The sequence below is a fragment of the Nycticebus coucang genome, chromosome 3, assembly GCF_027406575.1.
Source record: "Nycticebus coucang isolate mNycCou1 chromosome 3, mNycCou1.pri, whole genome shotgun sequence".
Lineage (NCBI taxonomy): Eukaryota > Metazoa > Chordata > Mammalia > Primates > Lorisidae > Nycticebus > Nycticebus coucang.
The window spans coordinates 31,176,862-31,183,695 of NC_069782.1; positions in this window are offsets into that span (position 1 = coordinate 31,176,862).

Consider the following 6,834-nt stretch of genomic DNA (forward strand, 5'->3'; position numbering starts at 1 on the left):
AAACCAGCCTTGCATCCCTGGGATGAAACCTTGATCATGATGTATGACTTTTTTGATCATAAGCTGTAATCTATTGGCTAGGATTTTATTGAGAATTTTTGCATCTATATTCAGTAGTGAAATTGGTCTGAAGTTCTCCTTTGTAGTTGGGTATTTTCCTGGTTTTGGTATCAGGGTGATGTTTGCTTCATAAAACATGTTGAGGAAGATTCCTTCCTCCTCAAATTTTTGGAATAATTTCTGCACTATAAGAATAAACTCTTCCTTGAAGGTTTGATAGAATTCTGGTGTGAAACCATCTGGACCAGGGCATTTTTTTGTTGGGAAAATTTTTATTGTTTCTTTGATCTCAGTGCTTGAAATTGTTCTGTTAAGGAGATTTATTTCTTCCTGGCTAAGACTAGGGTGAGGGTGTGATGCCAAATACTGATCCATTTCCTTCACATTGTCAAATTTCTGGGCATAAGGTGTCTTATAGTATTCAGAGATAATCTTTTGTATCTCTGTGGCATCTGTTGTTATTTCCTCTTTATCATTTCTGACTGAGGTTACTAGAGATTTTACTTTTCTATTTCTAGTTAGACTGGACAAAGGTTTATCTATTTTATTTATTTTTTCAAAAACCAACTTTTTTTTCATTAATTTTCTGAATGATTCTTGTGATTTTGATTTCATTAATCTCTTATTTAATTTTGGATATTTCTTTTCTTCTGCTGGGTTTAGGCTTAGATTGTTTTTCTTTTTCCAACTCCATAAGATGGCTTGTGAGTTTTTTGATATGTTCTCTTTCTGTTTTTCTGACGTAGGCATCTGAAGTGATAAATTTTCCTCTCAGGACTGTTTTTGCTGTATCCCACAGGTTTTTGTAGCTTGTGTCTTCCTTGTTGTCATACTCAAGGAAGTTAATGATTTCCTCTTTTATCTCTTCTTCCACCACCCAACTATCATTCAGCATAAAGTTGTTCAATTTCCATGCCTTTGTGTGAGGTTGAATATTTTTGTTGGAGTTGAGTTCCACCTTCAATGCCTTGTGATCTGAGAAGATACAAGGTAAAATTTCAATACGTTTGATTCTGTTGAGGTTTGTTTTGTGTCCTAGGATATGATCAATTTTGGAAAATGTTCCATGGGCCGATGAGTAGAATGTATATTCTTCAGCTTTAGGATGGAGTGTTCTATATATGTCTATTGAGCACAGTTGTTCTAGGGCCTCATTTTAGTCCCTTACATCTTTGTTTAATTTCTGTTTAGAGGATCTGTCCAGCTCAAGAGGAGTGTTAAAGTCCCCTGTTATTATGGTGTTATAGGATGTCATATTGCTCATACTAATTAAGGTCTGTTTCAAGAATCTGGGAGCATTTAAGTTGGGTGCATAAATATTTAGAATTGAAATGTCTTCTTCTTGTATTTTTTAAAGTTTTTCTTTTATCACTGTCCATCACTTGCTCTAGGCTTCATTTCCATAACTTTATTATTTCAATGATGGGATATAAATGAAATCACACAGTATGCAACTTTTTGATTGTTTTCTTTCACTCAGCATAATTCTCTGGAGATTGGACTACATCAGTAGTTTGTCCCATTTTAGCAGAATTCGATGCTACAAACTACAGTTAACCACTCACCCTTCAAAGAACATCTATGTTGTTACCAGTGAAGAGTTGTTACACATGAAATTTCTATAAACATTTCTATATAGGGTTTTGTATAAAAATATGTTTTCATTTTTCTGGGATAAATATTCAGAATGGACTTTCTCAGTTATAAGACTCTTTCTTTCTTTCTTTCTAAATCCTGAGCTATCATTCACAGTGACTGCTACTTTTTCACCAGCAGTGCATAAGCAAATCAGTTTCTCAGTATCCTCATTGGCATGTAGTGTTCTCACTATTTTTTGTTTATTCTAATAGATGTGTGTCAGCATTTCATTTTAATTTGCATTTAACTGGTGGTTAATGATGTTAAACATGTTTTCATGCACCAATTTTTCACCTGTAGGTACTATTGCTAAGATATCTCTTTGTATCTTTGTTCATATGCTGTTTTCTACTGTTGAGTTTTCAGATAATATTCATACATACACACACATCACCACCACTACCGTAAATGCTATATAACATTTTATATATCACAGAGCAAAAGTTTCTAATTTTGATGCATTCAAATTTGCAAATTTTCTCTTTTGGTATTGAGTCTAATAAACTCTTTGTATCATCCTAGATTCCAAAGTTTTTTTTTTATTTATAAAACTTTCATTTTTTTTTTGCATTTTATTCCATAATCCATCTTGAGTCCAAAGGTATTTTATTTTGCTTTGTTTTTTGGATGTTTGATCCATTTCTTTGGCTTCCCTGAGCTGAGACTTCCTTTTTGGTCATTGGATTATGAAATGTTTTGTGTATTTTCCAAGAGTTTGGAGATTTTTCTACTTTTTTTTCTGTTATTAATTTTTAGCTTGGTTCTGTTGTGTTCAGAAAAGATACTCTGTTTATATTCAATTTTTTTTTTAATTTTTTGAGAATTGTTTTATAGTCCAGTATTGGGTCTATACATGGGCACTTGAAAAGACTTGTCTCTTTTATTCCTATATGCATGCTCAACTCTCAATATAAAGAAACAAACATAAATACATTTTGTCAGAATTTCTCAATTTTTCATAAACTTTTTCTTTTCAGTTGTTGTATGGTAGAAAAAGAATTAATTGAAGCTTCTGGAGAACTTGTATATATCTGGCAACTCTCATGAGTCAAGAAATTTAGGTCATGAACTCCATTCATTCCTTCAACAAATATTTACAAAGTGCCTATTCCTAGGTTTTGAGGTACCAGTGTGTTAGGTTTTGAGGTACCAGTGTGTGTCAAACCTATCAGTACATTGCATAAGATGAGCATTAACAAGTAATCATAGTAGTGAGTGTAAAAACCTAAGGCATAATCTCAGATTGATAGAAACCCATTTCCAAGATAGCATGTAACAAAGAAATCTCCCTTTTGTCAGGAACATTTTGTTTGCCAATATCTGAAGAATGATCAGGACATGCATTCTAAAGGAATTAACTTTATGGGGGAAATTTGCTAAACTGGGCACCAATTCTCAAAGTGGGTGTGAGGTGGCAAATCATTACAGGCAATGATCATGTGGCTTTGATGGAAGATGAAGAAACCACTGTGATAAAACAACACTAAATGTCTCTTTTGGATTGGTTTCCATTGTTGCTGACCAGCTTTTCTCTCTGAATCTCCAATACACACTTCCTTCCTGTTTTTCCCACGTCACCAAATGTTATCTCGTAACCTTGTGGAGTACTTTTTGTGCAGAATACTCTTAGAGGGTCTAATATATCATAAATTTGTTCTTTGTATTCCATCTATTCATCAGTTACCCACTTCTTCCTACTTTGAAAAAAAAAATTAGTATTTCTAAATATTATAGAATCCATGCATTCGAGTTTTTTTTCCCCTGCATGTGTGCATGAGAATGTAATGGAGAATAGCCTTATTGTACATGGCATACTCTTGGCTAGGGGATAAGGAACGTGATGAGAAGTTACAATCAGTAAAAAAGAAAATAATGTGTACAAATATAGATCATTAGATTCAATTTCTCCTGTTCTCATATTTCTCTTCCCACAATGTGTACCTACAGTCTTTTCTCACCAAGGATATATTAGATATGTTCATGAGTCTTCCTCAAGCAGTGTTTTCCAGAAATGTTCTTCCTTTCTAAAACCTGAAAGATTTATCTCAGATTAGAACCTTTGATGTCCAATTCCAGAAGCTTTCCTTCAAAGAAGAAAGGAAATTTCAGTTCAACTTCTATCTTTACTTATTTACAACATTCCAAGAAATTTTTTGGAATTGAAATTTTGCAGCCTTGGTCTTATGAGAGATGTTTTTTTTTATTTGTTTCACATCCTATCACTACCATTCCTCCCCCAAGACCTCCACTTTCGCAAAAGTAAATTAAATCAACTCAGTTATATTTAAGTTATGAGACAATGAAAACTATATTTTTCCTCTTTTTGAAAATTGCTCAACGCTTTGTTTTTACCGGTTTAACTCAAAAGTAGATATAAAATTCATTCTTGGCTCTATTTTAGGAGAAAAGAAAAATAAAGCCAAATTTTAAAAATCTTATACAATCTAAACTTTAACAACATAAGAAATACCAGGTTCTTAATTTTTGTTATTCAAATACATTATGTACATTTTCACATGTACAAATGCCCAAGGAGAATATTATAACTTTATTTATTTTGGATAAATGAGCATTGACTATGTGCTACATATAGAAAGTATCTAGAATTCAGGAAAAAATAGGGAGTGATGCTTAGTCCTGCTACCAAAAGAGTCTAAAAGAGGAGTGCAGGATTATTATAATACAAAGAAGGGATGCAAAAAAAAATATTACAAGAGTTCAGAGGAGGAAGAGATCCCAGGCATCCTGAAATTCCATCATAATCACTCTGTTCTAAGCAGCCGTCATCTGCTGTTTGGACCAAAGCAATAGCCTCCTGTCTTGTCACTCTGTCTTCACTCCTGTGTCCCTTTACTCCATTCTCTCCAAGTGCCCAGACTAATCTGGTTTTAAAAATGAAATAAAAAATAAAAATAAAATAAAAATGAAGATTTAATCACATCATTCCTTTGCTTAATATGCACTTAGGATGCCCTCCTCACTAACCCCACGAGTCCCATACCATCCATGCCCCGCCACATTCCCTTTCAATTCTTTAAACATGTCAATGCCTTCCTGCTTGTGAGTCTTGGCTCTTTATCCTCCCAGAGCTTGAAATCTTTTCTCTAAAATCCGCTGTGACTTGTTTCCTTACATAATTCATGGCCTTGGTCAAATACGCTTGTAAAGTGCTGAGAACAATGCCCGGCACTCCTGTGAGGCTTACCGTGCATCATGAACGTGTTTGCCGAGGATAATCACCTAATCTCATGTAAGCCTTCCACCACTTTTTTCTTTTCGATAAGACAATCCTTAAAGTCTCTTAACAGTAATATTTAGTGTGTTTTTTATTTACTTGCTTGTTTATAATTATCTCTCCTTAATAGTCCATGAGCTCTGTGGTCAAAAGCTGTTGGTTTAGGGCAGCGCCTGTGGCTCAAAGGAGTAGGGCACCAGCTCCATGTGGCAGAGGTGGTGGGGTCAAACCCAGCCCTGGCTAAAAACTGCCAAAAAAAAAAAAAAAAACTGTTGGTTTTGCTTTCAGCTGGATTTCCAGGGTCTGGAAATGCGCCTGTATCTTGTGGTCCCCTAATAAAAAATATGCCACATCAAATTTTTGAATAACAACAACAAAATTACTTTAATGAAAGTTTTATTGTTTCAGTTTATTTTAAAATTAGAAGTCTTCTTTAGACAAGGAGACTATGCGTGTTAATTTTGTCTTGGGACTAAAATTGTATTTGTGTTAGCACTGGAATTAGACAGAGATGTTTTTAGGGTGTGGAAGATTCAGTACTATCACTGTGCAGACCACCTCGACTCACACTCTTTCATGCTATTTTTCCACTGCCCAGTCTACGATTAGGATTGTATGCCTCTGAGACCTGAAAGCTTTGGGAAGGCTAAGACTTTAATTCTTATGTAAATTTCATAAAGTCAGGGATGAAGAGTTTCTTATTGGCCATAAAATTGATTTTCAGCACTTCTTGCTAAAGGGACCCTTTTGCTGCAACATAATTACATATTTTCATGAGTCTTCCTCAAGTAGGGTTTTCCTGAAATGTTCTTCCTTTCTAAACCCTGAGAGATTTATCTCAGATTAGGACTGTGATGTCCAGCTGCAGAAGCTTTCCTTCAAAAGTGAAAGGAAATTTCAATTCCACATCCATCTTTACTTGTTTACAACATTCCAAGAAATTTTCTTGGAATTGAAACGTTACAGCCTTGGTCTTTTAAGAGATGTTATTTTTTATTTGGTTCACATTCCTTATCTGAAGGGATCTGTTGATGTATCATAATGAGATAGGTTCATGAGTCTTCCTCATAGGGGTGTTTTCCTGAAATTTTCTTCCTTTCGAAAACCTGAGAGATTTATCTCAGATTAGGACAGATAACATGGCAGAGGCCACCATGGATGATTGGACAAGAGCATTGTCAGGTACACAGTAGTAGCTCAATAAATATTTTTAGAATGATCAAAGCAATTAATACCATGAAAGGATTAGAACAGCTAATAAATATCTGTGAGAATAAGCAGGCCATAGACTCTTTGGTCCATAGAAATGTTTTTTCTTGGAAAGAAAGAGACTGTAAAATGTTGCAGATTGAACAGCACAGTGATTCCACCACAAACTGGGATAGCAGAACTAAGTTTAAATTCATTTTCTGCCATTTATGGCATAGGGGAAGTTATTCCATATGTCTATCACTGTAATTTCTGACTTTTGGGACAAATTAGTCTTGAATTGTTCAATTGACACACTTTTGAAATGGCTGTGTTATCATTTTAGCTCTCTGGCTTCGTATTATATAGTTAGTAGTTGCTGCATCCATTATAATATATGTCCTTAACGTTTCAGTCTGCACAGTTGCCATCATATTTGAATGAAGTGCTGGAAAGGTACAACCACACAGCTCCATGTATATCGTCTTCAATCCTTTATTGAAGGATTACACATTTAATTTGTACACATTATAAATCTCACAAAACAAAGTTATATTTTTTACATTCAACAGATCTATGTATTTTTTTAAAGATAGGAAAAAATCAGTGTTTATTCAAATATTTACTATTTCTGATGCTTTTTAGCCTCCCATGATCCAAATTTCCCTTAGTCTCATGTCCCTTCCACAAAAGTAAGTTCCTTTAAGCATTTC